This window comes from Schistocerca serialis, chromosome 6 (genome assembly GCF_023864345.2).
Source record: "Schistocerca serialis cubense isolate TAMUIC-IGC-003099 chromosome 6, iqSchSeri2.2, whole genome shotgun sequence".
Classification (NCBI taxonomy): Eukaryota; Metazoa; Arthropoda; class Insecta; order Orthoptera; family Acrididae; genus Schistocerca; species Schistocerca serialis.
This window is the reverse complement of record NC_064643.1, coordinates 399179317-399203993: the sequence shown is the minus strand read 5'-3', so window position 1 is coordinate 399203993 and position 24677 is coordinate 399179317. Positions and strand designations below refer to the sequence as shown.

The window sequence follows — 24677 nt, the reverse complement described above, 5'->3', positions numbered from 1 at the left end:
TTCATGGAAATTTGTTTATAGTTGGATACCGGAACTCAGAAAAGGACCAAAAGAGCCATAAACAAGAAGCCTCCTGAATGTCCTGGCTATCCAGTGATAGTACATTGTTCCTCTAGTTAGCATATTTCGCTACCCTCAGAACACATAGGCCTTGCGGGTTGCAGCTGTTTAAGGAACCAAATATGCTCGTTAGCTCCCGAGAGGTTCCACGTTAGATGCGAACGCTGCTACAAGAATTCAAAGTTTCAAGCTTTAAACGCCTGTTCGAACGATGGGATAAGCGTTTACAAAGGCAGTATCTTGAAAACGAAAATGAATTTCAGATTATGAGGCTTTCATGTGTGTGTCTCAGTTTGCGACTGATATTCATCCTCACACATCATGATACGTTGTGAGTGACATTTCATCGCTGGCGCTAAGGGCACTACCAAATCTCTTACATGCGTAGATTTCAATTATTTCTCCGACAGTCAATTGATTTCTGAAGAAGACGACAGTGACTGCTGTGATAAGCTTGGATTTTCATAGTGAGTTAATGCAGCAAGTGCACCGAGAACAGTTTATACTAGCACATTGTTGTTGATAATATTCTGTCCACATAACTCAGTTGACTGGTCTTGCTATTAGTGCTCTTAGCCGGTTTTCTGGCTGCAGTTATAGTTATTTCATACTATCGGCTGCCTGTAGTGGGTCTCAGGATTTTAATACTTTTCGCCGTATTTGAATTTACCAGTGGGTTTCTCCTCAAGCTTGTATGGATTCGAGACTTTCCCTGCTTTTAAATTCGGCAAGAGTTGCACTTGGCGACCAAATATGAGACATCTTAAAGCAGTATTACTGAAAGCACTCCATATAGCAAAGTCCGCACATAAGAAACGTTGCGGGAAGACATGGGTCACAGAGAACTGTAAACAATGTTGTGGAGGCTTCCTTCTGTTTCGTCTCTAGAAAAGTTTGTAGCGTCACAAATCGATGATGTCTTTATGCTCCAAGATTTTAAATGCAGTTCCATATGTAAATGTTATCCAAGCTTCTAGAGTTGTAGCACAACAAACTAATGTGCTGAAATGGTGTCGCATCACTAGCTACACGTCGACAGCGAATATATGCATCACTCGATTCCTCATATTTTACTTGGTTTTGGAGAACTGACATATTAGACATCCATTTTAGATTCAAACAAGGCAGAGTCTTACAGATTCTGGATTGTCATTTCTGTAGTCTAGGTAGAGGTGTCTCTGATGAAACTGTGATACGAAAATTGAAAGGTAAATTTCAGTTAACTTGCCGTTGTCACGATGAGTAATTTCACAACAATCAACGTCATACGTGGTCTCACAGAAAGTGTTTGTGTACATGCTATTATGACTACGTAACATTTTCTAACATATTAACCTCACTTTCACAAATATTGCACCAACGTACTAGTATGTGGCTACGGTATCGTCATCATTGCGTCCTCGGACTCTTTCGTCGTGGCACGTCTGAATAAAATCTTCTCGGTTTTCATATCACGTCAATTTGCATAAAATACTCGAGATCCCTCCAGCTATCTTCGCCATCGCCGTAAACCAGAGTCCTTTAAACATTTTCCTGTCGTTCTTACGATGGCCCGTGTCGGATCGCGACTAAGCTTCCGGTACGTGCGTCATCTAAATAAATATAGCATCTTCAGTTGGTATTAAACGACTCTGGTTTATTAGATGAAGTGTTGAAGAAATTAGTGCTTCGTGCTGCCAGACCTCCCACGCTTTATCGACTGCCGAATATATATATAAAGAAAAGATCCATTTTAGGCCCATCAGTGCGGTCCGTTACAGACTAGCAAAACATTTGGCAGGGTTGTTAGCACCATATTGTAAACTCACATAAATATGTAGAAATACTCAACAAAATAAAAATAGACCGAAACGAAGACCCAGAGACCGGAACGACGTTATAGTTAGTGTGGACGTTCTCACTTTTTACGATGGTGCCAACACAAGAGACACTGGACCTTGTAGCCCAACAGTTTCCACCTGGAATCCGCATGTTGTACAGTCACATTTTAACGAAGACGTACTTCCTATACCGCGACGAATATTATGAAATGAGAATGGCACATCGGTGGGATCACCACTGTCTCTTTCAGTCGCGACTTTCTGCATAGAGCTCTTTGAGGAGTAGGTTCTGATATCGCTGCGTTGCGTCCGTCTTGCTTCCTAAAGCATGTTGATGATATCTTCCTGATAAGGGCTCACGGTGAAGTTGCCTACAGCATTCGTCGGTCACATGAATGGTGTCCATCCTAACATTTAATTTACTATTGAGATGGAGGATGGTAATCTACCGTTCTTGGATGTATTAGTTGAGCGGAAGGCAAGAGGCCAGCTTGGTCAGGAAGCAAGCACACAGTGATGAGTACCTGAATTCCCACAGTTTTCACCATTAGGTATCCAAGAAAGCAGTTCTGAACACGCTAGTACACAGTGCAAAGATTAGTTTTGACAACGATCACCCACAGTCTCAAATATTGCACTTAGTTTGCAGAGAATGATTATAGCAAAGGAGACATTAAAAACGCTCTCAGGTGCCACCGACGAAGGACGCCTTGTGAATCGGCTGCTTCAACGCCATACTGTGGGAAAACGAGCAGAAAGTTAGGACGTGTGCTGCAGAGACATGGACTGAGGCAAGCGTTCCGGCCCGCCCGCAACATGAGAGATATGCTGCACTCTGTCAAACACGACGCTGCACCGTGTTAAAGACGACGTCGCTCTTCCTGTGCCCGGTGTGTATGAAGACCCTTGTGAATACGGTACCATCTATGCACGCCAAACTATTTGTACATCTGCTGAGTGCTGTACGGAGCTCAAACAACATATTAAACAAAGGGAGCTTCTGCCATAGCTGAGCATTTCTTGGAAAACGGACACAAAATACATTTTGAAAAGACAAGAGTCTTAGCTTATGCATCATAATATTGAGATTCCGTTAGAAAGGAGGCAGCCGAGATTGGAATAAACAGGAACAATTTTGACAGGGCGTGGCGTTGGGCACTGGATATCGAAAGGATGCAAATACGGATGCTTGACCACTGTAGGAAGGCGACAGTGGCAGATTCAGGTGTGACACCGACCTCTCGTGCCACTTGACGCCACTTGGTCCCTAGACGGGCCGGAGCTGCTAAGAGCTGCCCAATCGCCTTCCGTGTACACGTCGTTTCGGCTCACCAGAAGATGCAGTCATGCCCTTGTAAGTGGGATACCTTACCAGCCTCGACAGTCAGTGGTTTTTAATCCTGATGACGATGGCGGAGATAGGCGTCGAAAGCTTGAGTATCTTATTCGAATTGACGCGGCTTGGATATCGACAAGGTTTTATTCATCGTCACCATTGACACATGATACACCCCGCTGGATGAAGGCCTCATAGTCCAGTTTTCTGGTATACGTCTCCACTGAGTCATAGTTCCTCATTGTTCTTATTTCACGGTATTCAGTAAGGAATTGCTGCATTCCATTCGCTTAACTCTATGTCCCGTCTGCCTCCATTTAATTTTCATTAAGTTCGTTATTATGTATTCGGCTCCAGTGTCACACTTTTTAATGAGTGTCGTGTGTGACAGACATTAGAACAAAGTAAAACTAAGTTCGTTAGTCGTCAGTTTAATACTTGGTAGAAGAAACTTCAAATAAGTTTAGTGGTAAAATTGGGGTCACGGTAGGCAGAGGAAAGTGTAGAAAGACTACTTTACTGGTCAGCACACCATGTGCTAGAATGAATGGAATTGATAAGCGAGGAGAAAGTTCATAGCTGTAATTCGCACTGTTTCAGAAGGATGTGTAGCATAACTTGAGAGCAGTCTAAATAAATGAACGTTGAAGGAACTAGAACATACAAGGATATTTACGCAGTATCTGTGTTTATTCAAACACATGACCCCATAAAGCTTTCAGGGAGCGGTCTTCATTGTTTGTTAACATTCCATGACCAGTAGCATTGTGTAGGAATAGGATTTAAAAGATTAAACAAAAAGGTAAGTGAGTAAACGCGAGAATTCAGCAATGTTTTTCCGTGCAGCTTGTTTTCTCCTCTTTTCATCTCATGTGTAAAGGGGGTAGAAATGTCAGAGCGTTGTTTATGCTAGTTTCAGCTCTGAAAAATCAGTGGGTTTGTTTTCAACAATCGCAACTGAGCGGGAACAGTGGAGTGATAAGATATTCTATCAGCATTCACACAGCATTAAGCTCAGTCACCTGTTAACAAAACCATCCACGATGAAATTCTGTTGTTGCTATTTGTCACTGTAATATGTCCACTCATATTAAAGGGAAGGAATCTTCATCAAATAAAGACGGTATATCAATTCGCCACGTGATGGTACTGCTTATACTGACACAAAAGAGCCACATAGAGTATCCGAGAAAACAGGACAGGTACAATATACAGGCGTCCTGTTGTTGGAAATGCTACATTCCTTTGCGTGCACAAACGGGTTTGTATGTAATGTAAGTTTTCTCGAAAAACGCAAAATATAGAATGGAGAAAACAAATGTTTTACCTCTTATAGCGACGAAGAATAAAAATCAGCTTTTGATACCAATAATGCTACAGTTTTAGAATGTGTTTCACATAGCTTTTCAGCCTTAGCCAACAGAAGTTTGTATTGTGTACAGCCCAACATGCCAATACACAGATTCAATAAACATATACGTTGCAGTTAATTTGTGCAAACACCTGTACGTCTACCATTCGCATACAGACAGAAGCTACACTCATCAGACAACAGAGCGCCATTGCACTCCCCACTCAGCTCTTTCACGACACCAGAGTAGTCATGCTTGATGGTGCCAATGGTAGCGTGGTCAGAGGCACGAGTGATCTCGGTTCTGCTACAAGCAGACTATTCCATATGGTACTTGGGGACACAAAAGGTGGGACATGTGCTTGGATTTCTGCCCTGTGTGTTGTTCGGTCCGCCACAGCTGCTCGCACAATGCGTCAGTTTTGATATACTACGCGCAAGTCCAGAACATGGTCAGCAGGTGTGGGAATATAGTATAGACCACTGCTGAAGGCAGCGTCAACTCGCAGACACAATGCGCCCAGGACACACATTGGCAGGCCTCCAGAGTGCCATCTCATCGCCCATGATTGTAAAAAACTGATACAGCAACGAGTCAGTACGCAGATATATATCCCGGTGCCACTGAACACACTCTTTGAGGATGTTTCATTTTTATCCAGTAGTATAGTTTTGTAGTTGTACGTGAAACAAATGTTAAAATTGACTTGGAGATCGTCTGATGTACTGTAACGTGAAATCACTCTAAAGAACAGACAGTGATATTAAGTAGAGTACAAGCCGTACGCGATACTGTGATTAACATCACGATCGTAACATATGGATTTATGCTGGCTCTAAAGCGGAAGTGATTTTACTGTATCGCTGGGTCAGACAATTGAATAAACAAACAACGTGGCATCCGTTTTTAGGGTTCCGTACATCAATCGGTTGAAACGGAACACTTATAGGCGTTCTTTTTCTTAAATCAAAGACTTTATACATTACTGTATTGACAGTAGCAGCGATCCCAGTGACCCAACCGACTGTCACACTTGACAATTACTATGGCAGAATCCTGACCGACCCACGTAACAATAATTCCAGTGGGGATAACGAGACGTCTTTGGAAGATATCAGCCAACCACCGACTGCAAACCGTTAGTGTTCACTCTTGCAGTTTGCATTAATGTGCAGCATGACGTCAAGAAACGTAATGTATCGGGCAGGAAGTTTTCGCTACTTTTACTAGTCAAGGAAATGCCACATCCTCCGCAAAAGGAACGACTTACGTCAATACAGCGCTTACATTCAGATAAGAAAAGTCAGGAGATAACGATGTGCACTTATACAAATCGTAGTTCTGTAATATCACAAACACAAGATATAAATTGGCGATGCTGTCATTTGTACTTAGGTGACTCATGTCAATAGGTGTCAGAAGTGATTATGGCTGCATTACGCGAATTAACAGACTCTGAACGCAGAATGGCAGTTGGACCCAGGCGAATGGGACATAACATTTCGGAAATCGTTAGCGAATTCAATATTGCAAGATCTGTAGTGTCAAGAGCGTGCCGAAATACCAAATGTCAGGCATTACCTCTCACCACGGACGACAGAGTGGCCGACGCCTTCACTTAACGACCGAGAGCAGCGGCGTCTGCGTAGAGTTGTCAGTGCTGACAGACAAGCAACACTGCGTGAAATAACCACTGTAATCAATGTGGGACTTACGACGAATGTATCCTTTAGGATAGTGTAGCGAAATTTGGCGTCAGTTAGCTATGGCGAGTGTCTTTGCCAACAGTACGACATTGCCTGCAGCGCCTCTCCTGGGCTCATGACCAATTCGATTATACCTTAAAAGGCTTGAAAACTGTGGCCTGCTCAGTTGAGTCCCGATTTTAGTTGGTAAGAACTGATGCAAGGTTTTGAGTTTGGCACAAACCCCACGGAGCCTTGGACCAAGTTCTCTACATGGCACTGTGCTAGCGGGTAGTGGCTGCATAATGGTGTAGGCTGTGTTTACATAGAACTGACTGGTCCTCTGGTCAAATCGAATCCATCATTGATTGGAAATGGTTATGTTTGGCTACTTGGAGACCATTTTCAGCCATGTATAGACTTCGCATTCCCAAATAGTGACGGAATTTTTATGGACGACAATGTTTCATGTCGCCGGGCCACAATCTACCGTGATTGGTTTGAGGGATTCTGGACAGTTCGAGTGAACGATTTGGCCAGCCAAATCACTGGACATGAATTCCATCGAACATTCATGGACATAACCGAGTGGTCAGTTCGTTCACTGAATCCTACACCGGCAACACTGTCGCAGTTATGGACGGTTATAGACAGCACGGATCAATATTTCTGCAGGGACTTCCAAAGACTTGTTGAGCCCATTTCGCGTTTAGGTGCTGCACTACACCTTGTTAAAGGAGGTCCGAATCGATATTATTAGGTATACTACGACTTTTGTCTCCTTAGCGTTTATCAAATTAGAGGATTTCCTGTAGAGTAAAGGGGATACCCCTGACTGAAAGAACGGAAAGCATCTTCAAGATGGGAGTGTTATTTTGGAACTGAAACAGCTTCATGTCTGAAAATATTTCGTTCATGAATGCTATCACGAAAGACTTTGTGATTAAAGAATGTACCGGGTAATACGTATACTGACGAGATTCATATCGAAGTTTAAAAAATATCGTATACGTGGTGAACCGCAACTCGGAAACACTTTCAGAGTTTGTTCAGGGATACCTTCTAAGGATTTTAGTGCAAGTGACTCACACTCCCCGGTGGCTCGTTACAGCGTTAATGCATATCGCTTGCTTTCTGGTACCAGTTAGATTTGTATTTGTATTGCACTGAAAATTGCGCACAACCGGGCAACGACCGACGCTATGCGCTGCGTGTCTGGTTTCCAGCTGTTGGCAACGGCAATGCCGTCTTTAACGCGTTGCCCTCAAGTCTGCATTCAGTACTGTTCTGTTCTGTCTAGTGTTTTCTTTCCCATCGGTATTTGTTGTGAGGGAACAGTGATACACAGCAGTTCCATGGCTGTGTTTACTGATGAAGAATTGGCCGATATTCACCTCTGAATGAATGGAAGAGTGCATGTCGACGCTATGCTGATCTGTCCTCGCACCAATGTCAGCAGCATCGTACTACTTTTGCAAGTGAATGCTGTTGCATTAATGTATTTCTTGTGTTACACGTTTTGGTGGTTCTTCATTGTTGTGAAGGTATTTTCACGGAAACAAACGGGACTGCGTTAACAACCCGAATAAATCATGATTATGTACTCTGTAACAAGCAGCCGGAGACTGGTTCCCTCGCACCAAACAACCTCTAATGTCTATCGATGCTTCACCCAGCAAATAACGAACCATAACTTCAATTACTACCTCCTGAATCTTAGAAGCAACGGTATCGAAATTCTCAAACGATGCTTTAAGTGCGGTATATCCGGTACAATTAGCTACAGTGTCACACTACGGGATCAAAAGGATCCGGACACCCCCAAAAACATACGTTTTTCATATTACGTGGGTTTAGCTGCCCCCTGCTGCCAGGTACTCCATATCAGCGACCTCAGTAGTCATTAGACATCGTGAGAGAGCAGAATGGGGCACTCCGCGTAACTCACGGACTTCGAAGGTGGTCAGGTGATTGGGTATCACTTGTGTCAGACGTCTGTACGCGAGGTTTCCGCATTCCTAAACATCACTAGGTCCACTGTTTCCGATGTGATAGTGAAGTGGAAACGCGCAGGGACACATACAGCACGAAAGCATACAGATCAATCTCGTCTGTTGACTGACAGATTTGAAAAGGGCCGTAATGTGTAATAGGCAGACATCTATCCAGACCATCACACAGGAATTCCGAACTGCATGAAGATCCACTGCAAGTACTATGCCAGTTAGGCGGGCGGTGAGAAAACTTGGGTTTCTGGTCGAGCGGCTGCTGATAAGCCACAGATCACGCCAGTAAGTGCCAAACGACGCTTTGCTTGGTGTAAGAAGCGTAAACATTGGACGATTGAACAGTCGAAAAACGTTGTGTGGAGTGACAAATCACGGTACACAAAGTGGCGATCTGATAGCAGGGTTTGGGTATGGCGAATGCCGGTGAACGTCATCTGCCAGCGTATATGGTGCCAACAGCAAAATTTGGAGGCGGTGGTGTTATGGTGTTGTGTTTTTCATGGAGGGGGCATGCAACCCCTTGTTGTTTTGCGTGGCACTATTACAGCACAGGCCTACCTTGATGTTTTAAGCACCTTCTCGCTTACCACTTTTGAGCAGTTCGGGAATGGCGATTGCATCTTTCCACACGATCGAGCATCTGTTCATAATGCACGACCTGTGGCGGAGCGGTTACACGACAATAACATCCCTGTATTGGACTGGCCTGCACAGAGTCCTCACCTGAATCCTATAGAACACCTTTGGGGTGTTTTGGAACGCTGACTTCGTGCCAATCCTCACCGACCGACATCGATATCTCTCCTCAGAGCAGCACTCCGTGAATAATGTGCTGCTCTTCTCCAAGAAACCCTCTAGCACCTTATTGAACGTACGGTATGCCTGCGAGAGTGGAAGCTGCCATCGAGGCTAAAGGTGAGCCAACACCATATTGAATTCCAGCACTACCGATGGAGGGCGCCACGAACTTGTGAGTCATTTTCAGCCAGGTGTCCGCATACTTTTGATCAAATAATGTATCATGCAGCACAATCAGTACAGCCTGTCCACCTCACAGTCAACTCAAATGTGCAAGTTAATTTGCTTTAAAAAGTTTTACTCAATGTCATTTAAAAGTGTACTTATACTCGGCATCTACTATTACTATTCTTCTTTTTACCTTGCTTTCGTGAACGAGGAACGACTCAGCTCTCCCAGAAACGGCGTCAAGTCAACATGCGGGCCCTCTGCTCACCGTATCTGAAACAGAAGTTGCATATTATTAGAAAAGCGGTAGAAATAACTTCCTACATCTCAGATAACATGAATAAAGTATTTCACTACAGACACACTGACAATGAGATTTTGTTTCTTTGTTGATACCAGAAATACAATTCTATTTCATATCAAACTTGCAACGCTGAACTACTTTCGGCATATAAATTGATGTTGACTAGTTTGGTAAGCCAAGTAATACAACCCAGTACGTTCTCTTGGACTGCGACAGTTCAGCAGACAGAGCTATCCTCAAGGGTGTCCTAGGTAAGTGTTACGGGACCGCTCCTGTTCTTCATACGCAGAAATTATCTAAAAGACAGGCTGAACAACAATCTGGAGCCATTTTCTGATAATGCTGTAGTCTATGGAAAAGTGTCGTCGTTGAGTAACTACAGAATGGCTGGGATAGAATTTTTGTTAGGTGTGATGAATGGCCAGTACAACGCCGAGAGAGTGTCATTCCGAAAGACAAAGCTCAGCAGGTTGTATGGGTAACAGCTGTGACATAAAACTTGTCTCTCACTGTGCGATGGTGAAGCATAGTGCAAACCTTAGCTCCGTTACCTTTTATTAGCAACAAAGTCCTCAAGCCATGACATATAGGACGCGTCACCATATGTGTGTTACAACTGTTATCCAAGTTTTCTCTGCTTAAATGACTGCAGAACGAAAACTACGAAAATCAATAGAATCCTGTTTCGCTTATTAATGGTAAAGTGCGTAGCACCACATTACCCTCCGAAAATTATGAAATGTGATTACAATTGAACAGAATTCTCTTACTATTCTAGACACATCACATGTGAGTCTAAACGGACTATATGGAACATAGTATATAGGCCATGCATACAACCACGAAACACTTCGAGTCAAACCGCATCTCTTCCCCACAGCAAATTATGCCATGTTCTATTCGTTTATCAGTAATCTATCAAACAAGAAGTAGTTTCGTATGGTGGAGCATGAAAATTCTGTAAATTTGGTCAATGTATTGAGATTTTCAAGACTTTTATGAATGGCACAAAATATTAACTACATTCGTTGTAGTCACAGAAGGATATGATTTTGCTTCTATCTAAACGATGTAAATGGAACTTAAATTTAAGAGTCTCAAAGAATAATGTCATCCCCGTGTGAGTGTGGTTTCTCCGTTAGATCAGTCGAATATATAATCATCTCATCCAAGAATTAAATTTCTATCCAGCAACTGCGTAGACTTAGTTCACGAAGATTGGTAACGAAAAGTTGTTCTACGATATTAATATTCACTAATCAAACCATATTGAAAAACAAGAAAAAAATGGAAGGGGAGAAAACTTACCCATACGATAAATTATGGCGATCTGTGCAGGACAATATTACAAAAACGTTCAACAATTATACACCACTGGCTATTAAAATTGCTACAGCAAGAAGAAATGCAGATGATAAACGGGTATGCTTTGGACAAAAATATTATACTAGAACTGACATGTGATTATATTTTCACGCAATTTGGGTGCATAGATCATAAGAAATCAATATCCAGAGCAACAACCTCTGACCGTTACAACTGCCTTGATACGCCTGGGTATTGAGTCAAACAGAGCTTGGATGACGTGTACAGGTACAGCTGCCCATGCAGCTTCAACACGATACCACAGTTCATCGCCGGCCGGAGTGGCCGTGCGGTTCTAGGCGCTACACTCTGGAGGCGAGCGACCGCTGGGGTCGCAGGTTCGAATCCTGCCTCGGGCATGGATGTGTGTGATGTCCTTAGGTTCGTTAGGTTTAAGTAGTTCTAAGTTCTAGGCGACTGATGACCTCAGAAGTTAAGTCGCATAGTGCTCAGAGCCATTTGAACCATTTGAACCACAGTTCATCAAGAGTAGTGACATCCGTATTGTGACGAGCCAGTTGCTCGGCCGCCATTGACCAGACGTTTTCAATCGGTGAGAGATCTGGAGAATGTGCTGGCCAGGGCAGTAGTCGAACATTTTATGTATCCAGAAAGGCCCGTACAGGACCTGCAACGTGCGGTCGTGCATTATCCTGTTGAAATGTAGGGTTTCGCAGGATCGAATGAAGGGTAGAGCCACGGGTCGTAACACATCTGAAATGTAACGTCCACTGTTCAAAATGCCGTAAATGCGAACAAGAGGTGACCGAGACGTGTGACCAATGGCAGCACGTACCGTCACGCCGAGTGATACGCCAGTATGGCGATGACGAATACACGCTTCCAATGTGCGTTCACTGCGATGTCGCCAAACACGGATGCGACCATCATGGTGCTGTAAACAGAACTTTGATTCATCCTAAAAAATGACGTTTTGCCACTTGTGCACCCAGGTTCGTCATTGAGTACACCATCGCAGGCGCTCCCTTCTGTGATGTAGCGTCAAGGGTAACCGCAGCCATGGTCTCCGAGCTGATAGTCAATGCTGCTGCAAACGTCATCGAACTGTTCGTGCAGATGGTTGTTGTCTTGCAAACGTCCCCTTCTATTGACTCAGGGGTCGGGATGTGGCTGCACGATCCGTTAGAGCCATGCTGATAAGAAGCCTCTCATCTCGACTGCTAGTGATACGAGGCCGTTCGGTCCAGCACGGCGTTACGTATTACCCTCCTGAACCCACCGATTCCATATTCTGCTAACAGTCATTGAATCTCGATCAACGCGAGCAGCAATGTCGCGATACGATAAACCGCAATCGCGATAGGCTACAATCCGACCTTTATCAAAGTCGGAAACGTGATGGTACGCATTTCTCCTCCTTATACGAGGTATCACAACAACGTTTCACCAGGCAGCGCCGGTCAACTGCTGTTTGCGTATGAGAAATCGGTTGGAAACTTTCCTCATGTCAGCACGTTGTAGGTGTCGCCACCGGCGCCAACATTGTGTGAATGTTCTTTAAAGCTAATAATTTGCATATCACAGCATCTTCTTCCTGTCGGTTAAATTTCGCGTCTGCAGCACTTCATCTTCGTCGTGTAGCAATTTTAATGGGCAGTAGTGTAACTAATATCGGAGAGCTGAAGAGGACTGTCAGGATTTTATCTACATCTACATTTACTCTCTGCAACCCGGCTTATAGTCTGGATGACGTTAGAACCATAACACAATCACAGTCATTAATAAAAATCAAGCACCAGATTATGAAACCATCGGAGAATAAATACGTAATCTCTGGCAGTAAAACTTGTCTGTAGCATATGAAGAAAAATAAATACGCAATATTATAGAATTATAAATGTGTATGATCAACAAAGTGGACACTGCGCTACTTGCTATATTTAATAGAGAAGTGAATGTGCAAAGTCCTAGAAGCAAAGATCAGAAAACGAACAATTAAAAAAATATTAATGCATGTTCATCGTAGATTATGATGTTCAATACGTCGGTCACAACATATCATTAAAACTGATTACTGGTTTCATCTTTTCAGCCGTCAGATCTAATGATTTAGTGGCGATACACAAACACGTAATCATATGAATACATGAACTGGACAAATCTGTCTGGACGCAAGTTTCAAATCAGGCACGATCCATTTGGTATCCTGCAATACTATCCCGCGGCCGTTTAGGTCGTTCAATACATTTCACACTGCTCTTTTTGTTTCTGTCATTTCTCACCTGTAACGATTGTGAGCGGTTCATGAAAATGTTATGCAATGATTTTAATTTCTGACGCTATGAAATACACTGATATTGTTGTTTACTTCTTGAAGAATTATAGTCTCTCCTTTGTAACCGGATTTTCCTCTCGATTTGAGGAGAAGGGTAACGAAGATTTTTTTTTTAACATTTCCATCTGCAATAATTGAAATTAATACTGTAGGTGTCCGCTACTGAAGTACGAGTGAAGTGGTGAAACTTATTTCGACAATGTGGCATTTTAGGTTACGGACAGAGAGAATGCAGCCAAGATAAAAATCAGTATGGTAGAAGTGAAAACCTTTTTGCTCTTCAGAATGAGATTTTCACTCTGCAGCGGAGTGTGCGCTGATATGAAACTTCCTGCCAGATTAAAACTGTGTGCCCGACCGAGACTCGAACTCGGGACCTTTGCCTTACGCGGGCAAGTGCTCTACCAACTGAGCTAACGAAGCACGACTCACGCCCGGTACTCACAGCTTTACTTCTGCCAGTACCTCGTCTCCTACCTTCCAAACTTCACAGAAGCTCTCCTGCGAACCTTGCAGAACTAGCACTCCTCTTGTTCAGGAACGAAATTAACTGCGTTGGATAAATTAGAAATTTTATTGAGTTTTTTTTAGGGTCGTCAGGTACAGTCTAAGAAGCTTGCAAGGGTGTTGCAGGGTAGGTTGTGCTCTCAAATAATTGTTAGGAAAAAGATTGGATACGTTGCGCCATTTCTGATTTAATCAAAATTGAAGTTATTAAATCAGGTCGTTGCGTGCGCAAACTCAAGCAGCCTGGCAGACACAATTAGTGTTTGTGGTTCTCACAGCGTAGAAGATAGCTCAGGAGATAGTTGTACCATTGGCTTAGGTTCCATCCTTGCTAGCGTCCTATATCGAATTTTTGTATCGCTCTCTTGTTCAGTTTTACGAAACCAAACGAGTAACACATTTGGCAATACCGCCTCTCGCAGACTGCTTGAATTTGAGCGCGCAAAGACCTCCTTGGTTAACTTCAATGCTAAGTAAATCGGAAGCAGTGCAATGTACCCAATTTTTTTTGTTAACATTTATTTCCCAGCACAACCTAACCTACAGCACACTTACAAGCTTTCCAGATTACTTCTGACCACATTGTATAACATTGTCGCGCGTTAGATTGTGCCTTGGACAGGTGAGCTGCAACTAAACGCCACCAGGTGTCGCGGGCCAGAGCAGCGCCAGACGGTGTCGGGGTCAAGTGAGGGGAAGCCCCGACCCCGCTGCCGCCTACGGGCACTTGGCAGGCTGCGGCTCATCCACGCTGCGGCGCCCCGCTGTGATTTCATCGCCTGCGGCCATCTCGCCGACACTCCTGGCGACGAGCCAATGCCTTCTTGTATTCCGTTTACCGTGTCTTGGGACCATGTGAAGGTCGACTATTTATCTTTCGTTATCAACCGCACTGATCAGATTGAATTATAATGGTCGCCATTGAAACTACTACACCAAGAACGATAGTAAATAACCAAATTGTACTTATTAGGTGTATGCAGTGTAGCAGGAGGATTACATAATTACATTTGTAGGTGTTTACGGGGTAGAATAGACAACTCCAACTCAGCTGCGCATCGAGTTGAACTGAGTTTTGATAACAGGCTGATCCAGCTCTGTGCCAGTGTTCACCAATCGCAGTCGCTGGCAAGCGGCGGAGTGCAAGATTGACAGTCTGTGACCAGATGTTTTCAATAAGTGTCACAAGGTCCTGGTCATGGGAATAGTAGACCAAATTTTATATCGATTTGGCCAGGACAGCACACACAACATGCGATCTTACATAATCTGGTTGAAAGATAACGGATATAGAGCACAAACTCCGGGCTTAACAGCTGTTGTCCAAATTACCAGCTCCGAAGCAGAGGTGTTCACGATGTGTACCCATTGGCCCAACATACTATAAAGCCAGGCGCTGGGCTCATATGATTAATGTAGCCTGGCAACGTTAATTCTCTTCGGAGCCTGCACACACATAGACACTTCCGTCATGACGTATGCAGTACCAGGACTCGTCTGAAAAGACGATGTGGGGCCATTCTTGAGTGCAATGTTATCGCAGAGCATACCACTGTCAGTCAGCCTCTTGGTTACTTGTCTTGTTCCGAAAAAAATGGCTCTGAGCACTATGGGACTCAACTGCTGAGGTCATTAGTCCCCTAGAACTTAGAACTAGTTAAACCTAACTAACCTAAGGACATCACAAACATCCATGCCCGAGGCAGGATTCGAACCTGCGACCGTAGCGGTCTCGCGGTTCCAGATTGCAGCGCCAGAACCACGCGGCCACTTCGGCCGGCTCTTGTTCCGAAGTAGTGCACATTCTGACATGAAATCCTTGACTTTCCTGTTCGATCTTGCTAAGAGATCTTTCCATTCTATCGGGAACTAGATATGTGTGGCCACTGATACCCTGAACGGCGTCCACTACAGGATTCACATTCCAGCTCGTTTTCTAAACGAAACCCTGTGAGTAATGATATTTTGAGGAATGTCCGATTCCAAATGTCCATTGCTTGTAGTTCCCTTTACACCATCTGCTCGGAAATTTGTTTATGTGGACCAGCATTTACTGACACTAGCGCTGCCTCTTGACTTTGCAACTGACTGCAAGAGACATGGAGTGACACTTTTCTCCTAGGCCTGTCTCTTAGTGTCTTTTTAGTATCAAGTTTATTTCGTAAGGTTGCGTCGCTCGAGGTCATTCCTTGTAGACATGTTGAAGAGTTAGTGTTGATACACCCTGAAATCAGGCAATTTCATTCCCGCTGTTGTCGTGGTCTCGGTCAGAATCGGTAACTCCCTTCTGGCTTTCGACGATCTTTCTTACGGCGCTGGCTGTATACTGCCAACTGGCACATACACAAAGCACTTAACTGTCACGAACGGGGTGGGGAGATGCACGGCAGGCCTCATGGCTACCAAGTACTAGTTCCACAGACACAACGGAACCGACCAGCCGCCGTGTCATCCTCAACCCTCAAGCGTCGCTAGATGTCGTTACGGAGGGGCATGTGGTCAGCACACTGCTCTCCCGGCCGTATGTCAGTTTACGAGACCGGAGCCACTACTTCTCAGTCAAGTAGCTCCTCATTTTGCCTCACAAGGGCTGAGTGCACCCGGCTTGCCAACATCGCTCAGCAGACCGGATGGTTACCCATCCATGTGGTAGCCCAGCCCGACAGCGCTTAATGTCGGTGATCTGACGGGAACAGGTGGTACCACTGCGGCAATTCCGTTATGTAAACAAATTGACATAATAAAATCCCGAACACTAATGACACACACACGCATCTGCAACACTCCACTATAAGAATAAGATTGACAAAGCAAATAAAATCTGGACTAAACTTCACTTAACTGAACCTGATAATAATTTTGAATCACATAGCTTAACTGTAAATGATCTTATCGTGTCCTGATTGTAATATTAAAATAGCCGTAATAAATTTTCATGACTTAAGGTTGTGCAATGGAAACTCGAGACAGTTCGAAAGTGGTGAAAATTAAAATACAGCGCCGCAGCAAACGAGCTAAAGAAAATCGTTGCCAAATGCAATGCAAGGAAAGCCAACTATGCTATGCACATCATGCCTTATGTTTTGCGCAGCTGCAACGCAGGGACACAAGAAACACAAAATTAAAATTTAGTAAGGAGATAGATTAAGAAACTCGGCTTACTTAGTGATTGAAAAGAGACTAGCATTCAGAACTTTAATGTGAACCTCATTCGCTAACAACTGCAACCATCTTCACAAAAATCACTTCTTATAAAAATATGACTCTGCTATGAAATTAGTTAACGAAATAGTAAAGGAGTGGTGAATCTGTAACTCTGAGTCCAAGCTACGTGAAGAGATCACTTTGGTTAATCACTTTTCGACAGTCAAAGTAAATGACCGGAACCAATAAAGGATAACCATGCTAAACATCTGTCTTTCACAAACTCATGATAAATGACACATTAACAAGCAATGCAGCCACAATATTGCGTGAATGTCTTCACACTTTTCAAATCAGTCTTTACACAATCATTTCCAAAAAGCCATTTCCTCTGCGTTTGCATCTCTGCGTTCTGCTAGTTATTTGGTGACCACTCAGCAGCACCTTACCTTACTCTCTCACTCACTTCTCTGAATGCCACACTGGCAACAACAGTGCTAATGACAACCAAAGACCACATTGCTTCTACACACAACCTCTGTGGTGTAACGTATCGACTACTGAAGATCTGAGTTTGAAAAACATCCATTGTACAAATATGATGTACGTCACATCGAACAAAAAGAGATTTGACATCGCTTTCAATAACTACTAAAAATAAGCTAGAAATCTTTCAGTGTGGCGCAGTATTTGCCTCTGGAGAATCCGTGAGGTAACATTGTGGACGAGTCAACCCAGCCATCATGTCCCAAGGAAACGTGATGTGGCGCCATGAAACTGAAGGCGCCGACAGTTAGTGTCACCTCAGCAATGGTGAACGCACAAGCTAAGAGAGATATGAGTCGCTTGTGGACGGTGGACCGCTGAACATCCAAGCGACTACCCGCAAAACCACGGAGCTGTTACACGGAGCATTACATCCGGGGTGCCAGGGACAACTCGGTGGTGCACTACACCTGCTGTGAGGAATTTACAAAAGCAGACCTTAAGTGAGCTGAGACTGCTTGCTATGGGAATGAATGGGAGGGTTTCATCGATGCACAAAGACAGGCACTGGCTTGCTGTACACCAAACTGTATTTGTGTTGTCTCTTGTTATTAAACGTCCTGGTTGTTAGTGCCTCCTCTGCTCGGTATCGCACAAGTAGCGACTCCAATTAAACTCCCTACAGCTGCATTACTGTACTGATCTATGTTTTAGAGAATAGGTTTGTATTGAGTCTCACTGATTGCACACTTTTCGTGCGGTATACTGGTTGCTTTTTAGTGCTGTTAAAAGTAAATACAGTGATTTCCTTACATTATAAACGCATATTTGTCTTAATTAACCCTTCTCATTGAAAATCAAGTTGGCTCACCATATTCGTCTTTTTCTTTTCACAGCTTAGAGCAATCGCTCTATTCGGAACTCAGTACTATCTGTTAACTGGGTTATGGCCTTATTTCATTTTGGTTTGTATTGTACGGTCATCTTTGGAGTCTTTAACGACTTTTCCTTCATCGGTGATCACAGTCACGTAGAACTTTACGAAAGAAATTCCCACCATTTAAGTGTAAATTACCTCGGCTTTACTGCCATTCTAAATGAGAGTGACTATGGAAACAAAAACAGGATTCTTTGAAATAGCAGCAATTTACGGTCATCAGGAGGAATTTCTTTCAAAAAGTTGTAAGTAGGCTGTTTAGGTTTTTATGTTGTTAACGTCACGTAGCACTCTGTATGAAAATCACTGGCTGTGCTCTGTGCAGTCTGTGGCTGGTTGGCATCGTTGTAATAGTCCCTATTGTAGTGTTGGGCAGCTGGATGTGAACAGCGCGTTGGACGGGAGCCGCCAGCAGTGGTGGATGTGGGAGAGAGATGGCAGAATTTTGAGAGCGGACGATCTGGACGTGTGTCCATCAGAAAGAGTAAATTTTTAATACTGTATATCATGAACTGATATATATATATATATGATGACTTTTCAGTATTATTAAGATAAATACATTGTTTGTTCTCTATCAAAATCTTTCATTTGCTAACTATGCCTGTCAGTAGTTAGTGCCTTCAGTAGTCAGAATCCTTTATTTAGCTGGCAGTATTGGCGCTCGCTGTATTGCAGTAGTTCGGGTAACGAAGATTTTTGTGAGGTAAGTAATTCATGAGAGGTATAGGTTATTGTTAGTCAGGGCCATTCTTATGTAGGGATTATTGAAAGTCAGATTGCGCTGCGCTAAAAATATTGTGTGTCAGTTTATTGATGATCAGAGTAAGTGAAGAGAGAATTGTCTGAGCACGTTCAGTTTTGCTCAGCTGTTCAAACATCAAATAACGTAAGAGGTTTATTAGCACAGTAATTCATAAATTTTTCTATGGGGACATTTCAAAGTTTGCTATCCGTGTCTTTTCCATTCGTTCCAGGTGGTTCTTTCACCTTTATTTGTTTTCATCGTCATTTAGTGCAAAAATATGCAGTGGTCATGAATAAAGTTTTCATAACAGCAACCTTTTACTGCTCGTAAATATTTCATTTCAACCGCCTGAACATGGGTACAGCCTTTTCTTTTCATATTACAGGTTTCCCCGTACAGTAAAACTGGTACAGCTACCACCGTACAGAAATTCTTGTTGTGCATTTTTTTTATGTTCCGCTTATAGCACCACATACATTCTGCTATCTCTGTAATTTAATAGCTACAATTACGTTTGTTTAAATGAATATAGCTTCCTAGGTAACTGAAGTGGTGAACGTGTTCCAAAATCTGATCATAAATAGAATTTTGTTTAGTAGTGGGTATATCCTATGGACAACAATTGTTTTAGTTTTATTTACGGCTACCTTAAAATTACAATTATTTCCAATCAAGTTTGAAACTTGTATTGATTTTTGTAGTTTGTCTTTAGAATTTGCTATTCCTCGTAATTCGATGTAGTCAGCATATAACAGTATACTAAAATATTTATTCTTCTTGATATGAATTACATTCAGCACTCTTTTTCAAAATATAATTTTAGGGGAAACCACTGATGAATTAATCCATATTTGAGAAATAAATGGTTTCCAGCTCTGTAAAAATCTTTATTTGTAGGAACACGAACGATTTCGTGATATCAGATCACATTGTCAGCTGTACATCTGCAGAACATACAAGAGATACAGTCAACATTAAGATCCTTAAACGGAGACCAATCCTTATAATTAAGCCATATGAAAACTAACATGAAGATACTCATGTCGTTAAAACATTAGACCCGTGAGATGGGACGGAGGGGAACTCAATGTCCTCTTGATAAAATTCAGTTACACACAACAAGCAGGGCGTCACCAATAAAATTGTGGAGTAGAAAAACCTAACATGTTAAAATCACATTAACCTACAATAGAAAGGGAGAAAAGAAAAAGTACCAGCTAGTAGCGTTGATAGACAGACAGTTAAAAACTCACATCATATCTGGAGGCGGTGGACACGCACCCTCCAACCGCCTCGCCATACAAGGACCACGCTGATGGTTAACGAACTCACGTGTCTCACAGTAGAGAGTGCTAACTCCACCACACACAGAAGCAGAGAATTACAAACATTTCCTCTCATGACCAAATATCATAGGAACACTGCAGTACAAACTATAAACTATTGTACCATAAAAAATGTATAAAAATTAGACCAGATGCAAGAGCATATAACAAAAAGCCAGGATCATTAACCAGCCAGTAAAAAAACCATGACACCACGTCCTTGAAATGCAGTCAAAGTTTGATAGTATATTGTAATGCCCTAACTCCACCTGGATATTAAGGGAATGTTGGGGTACTGTTGTTTATGACTTTCTACACAAACGATAAGGAGGGATGGACTACAAAGTGGGGCATAAACTGTCGTCGAAGGAAAGCTGGAAATGAGCAGAAATGATTCGCGATCGAGATAACCACAGTAAACAGAAGATTTACTTCCCTTGTCTGCGATCGCAGACTCATTACAAATAACGCAGCGAAAACAGAGTCCAGCTATCTCTGTTAACATGGATGCGATTTTCTGCAGTGCAGCCTAAACTATGGTCTCACACTCGCGATTAGGCGGCAGCTGCGTAGCGTCACGTGGCGATGTGGTTCCGAGCACAAGTAGGCTGAGCAGCTGCCGCTGGCTGTCGTATACTGCATATTGCGGCAGCAGATGCCGCTCGAAGTACAGAGCTGCTGTAGCCATAGCCCAGTGGACATGCTACATTGGGTCCGCCGCATACCACACGACCGTTATCGTCAAACGAAACTTGCTATTCTGTTACCACCCTTGATACGCTGTGCACTGGCACTGATATGTGATGCCACATATACTTTTAAACTTCATATAATTGCAATCTCTTGAAGAACGTTTAAGGTTCACCCCTTACCCTCTCTTCGCGAAAGTTTTATATTATTAGCTACTCCTGTTACCGAAAGGCCAAAATTACGTAAGTGGTTACTTAAAGCAGACTTCGAATTCCTCAAACTACTGTGTTCCACAAGATTAATATCAAACCATCTGCCATTCTGCTCCACATACCTGGCAGCAGATCTGTCGTAAAAGATGTGTACTTTTCGCAAGTTGCTGTCTCTCTAAGCGCAAGTCTTTGGCCGATATTCAAGGAATAAGTGACGCCGGCTTTAACTTCTTTGTCGTACGCTTTGTGCCTGCTTCTTGTGAAACTGCTCCACAGCACAGTATCCTATTGTAACCAATGAACTCGTCTTCCACTCGTCTAATATCTGTAGTGTAATTTCATCTCCATTTGACCACTGCCTATGCCTAGCGAATTTTTGTACCCATTATATACTTGTTAACATCAATTACGTAGTTGATACCGTAACCATTGTTACATACGGTGTGCAGATTACGCATAAATTCTCGATCGTGGGCCTCTTTACACAAGAGTAACTGTGAACGCGATATAACATTGTTTTAAAAGCTACAGTCTCGTACCCTAGGTGGTGATTATAGCTGTGGTGTATAATTGCATCGGTCACTGTAGCCTTTCTATAAACATACTCAGTCCTTGTACCCTGTAAGGAGGTTTTTAAATCTAAGTAAGGTAGCCATTCTCCCTGACCGTATTCTATGGTTAACTGTACCGTTTCATGTACATCATTTATATCATCAACAACATCAGAGCATTCCTCCTTAGACTCGCTGTACGGTAAAAGTTGGTCATCAACACAATGCCTGCACCGTACTACAATACTACTAACATAGCTGGCAGGCAAAGAACCAATCTCAGTTTTAGATTTAGTCAAAATTACTTTAGCAACGCAGTAGGACAACGGAGAGCACATGGCCAACGAATGTTTCTGAACATAGATACGATCTCTAAACCTCAAATTATTGTAAGTAAACACTGTAGTGAGGAGCATAAGGTTGTCGTCAATGTCATCTACGGCCTGTCCACTGTACTGCCACAATGTATGGTCAGACACGTCCTGTCAAAGCGAGCCGAGGTCTAGGGGTAGTGCGTTTGACAGTAATCAGAACGCCCTGGGTCCCGGGTTGGAACCCCATCACTGCTTAAATTTTGAATGATAAGGCTTTCGGCATAAGAAGTCACCTACGTCTTTTCAACGGCCTTGTGAAAAGAGGATGGAGGAGCGGAAGGGGTTCAGGAAACTCTCCTGTCCGGATGGTGGAAAACTGCCCCTAAAAGCCCGAAGTACCAGCAATGATTAACGGCATGAGGATACAGAATGCATTGGAAACTTCTGCATTAAAGACACACCACGTGTACGCACTGGATAAGAGGCCCGTAGTTGAAAAAGTGTCAATATGCTTTCTCCATTGGCAAAAGCTTACGAACTAGTTCCCAGTTCGGATTTCCGGATGGGGACTGCCATGTGGAAGTGACTATGAGAGAAAGATTGATTAATCAATTAAAGGGTGACATTCTACTGGTCGGGGTGTTGAATGTCAGAAGTTTTAAGGTGGTAGGGAAGTTATAAAATCTGAAAAGGGAAGTGCTAAGGCTCAGTCTAGATATAGTAGGAGCCAGTGAAGTGAAAAATAAAGAAGGATTTCTGTTCAGATGTGTACAGGGTAATATCAACAGCTGCAGAAAAAGGTACGACTGGAGTAGGATACGTATGAATACGTAGGTAGATCAGAGATTGAGTTACTGTAAACACTTCGGAGAAAGGGTTCTTCTCATCAGACTCGACAACAAACCCACGCTGACAAGTTCAGGTATACATGCGAATGTCGCAAGCAGAAGAGATAGAGAAAGTATACGAGAATATAGAACGAGAAGTTGACTATGCAAAGGGAGATGAAAATCTAATAGCCATGGATTGGAATGCTAAAATAGGGGAAGGAGTAAACAAAAAGGAATACAGGAGAATATGGGCTTCGTAGTAGGAATGAGAGAGCAGAAAAACCGACTGACTTCTCATATACATTTCAGCTTGTAATAGCGAATACTCCTTTCAAGAATCGCAAGAAGGGGCGGTAAACGTGGAAACGTCTGGGAGATTGCAGTTAGATTATATCATCGTCAGACAGAGATTCGGAGGTCAGATACTGGATTGTAAGGCATAACCAGGAGCGGATATTCAAATCACAATTTATTAATGATGAAGAGTAGTCTGAAGTTTAAGAGACTAGCCAGGAAGAATCAATGCGCAAGGAATGTGATATTGAAGAACAAATGAATGAAAAAATACGCTTGGACTTTCTGTGACAGTAGATACTGTAATAGTGAATAGCTCAATAGACACATCAGTTGAAGAGCAATGGAAATTTTTGAATAGGCAAAACACCGAAGTTGGAATGAAAAGCGTAGGTACATGGAAGGTAACTGCCCAGAAACCATGGGTAACAGAGGAAAGAAAAGCATAGGTACAAGGAAGGCAACTGCCCAGAAACCATGGGTGAAAGAAGAAATACTTCAGCTGATAGACCAAAGGAGAAAATATAAAAACGTTCAGCAAAATTCAGGTATACAGAAATAAAAGAAACCATGGGTAACAGAAGTACTTCAGCTGATCGACGAAAGAAGGAAGTGTAAACAGGACGTACAGGAATGTTAAGGCGAAATGGCTGCATGAAATGTGTGAAGAAATCGAAAAATAAGTGATTATCGGAAGGACTGACTCGGCATATAGAAAAATCAAACAGTCTTCGGTGAAATCAAAAGCAAGTGTGGTTTAAAAGTGCAATGGGAATTCCACTCTCAAAAGCAAAGGAGAGAGCTGATAGTTGGAAAGAGTACATAGAAGGCCTATATGAGAAGGAAGACTTATCTGATGACGTGATATAAGAAGAGAGAGGTGTCGATATAGAAGAGATGAAGGATCCAGTACTAAAATTTAAAAGAACTTTAGAAGATTTAAGATCAAATAAGATAGGTGTGGATAACATTCCATCAGAATTTATAAAACCATTGCGAGAAGTGGCAATAAAACGACTAGTCACATTGGTGTATAGAATGTACGAGACCATATTTTATTAGACTTTCGGAAAAATATTATCCTCACATTTCCACAAACAGCAAGAGCCAACAATTGTGAGAATTATGACACAATCAGTTTAACACTTAATGCATCCAAGTTGGCTCAAATGGTTCAAATGGCTCTGAGCACTATGCGACTTAACTTCTGAGGTCATCAGTCGCCTAGAACTTAGAACTAACTAAACCTAACTAACCTAAGGACATCACACACATCCATCCCCGAGACAGGATTCGAACCTGCGACCGTAGCGGCCGCTCGGTTCCAGACTGTAGCCTAGAACCGCACGCCCATTCCGGCCGGCCATTCAAGTTGCTGACGAAAATAATACACAGAGGAAAGGAAAACAAAATTGAATATCTACTACATTACGATCAGTTAAGCTT

General features: G+C 42.8%; 1 protein-coding gene across 3 annotated transcripts in view; it reads right to left on the bottom strand.

Annotated features, from left to right (window-relative positions):
- The window catches only part of LOC126484068 (hemicentin-2-like), a 1942222-nt gene that overhangs the window by 1097611 nt on the left and 819934 nt on the right, over positions 1-24677 (bottom strand). For all 3 annotated transcript variants that reach the window (XM_050107431.1, XM_050107430.1, XM_050107432.1), the window contains one exon: positions 9422-9501. The gene's annotated coding sequence lies outside the window, so the exon portion shown is untranslated. The remainder of the gene's footprint in view (positions 1-9421; positions 9502-24677) is intronic.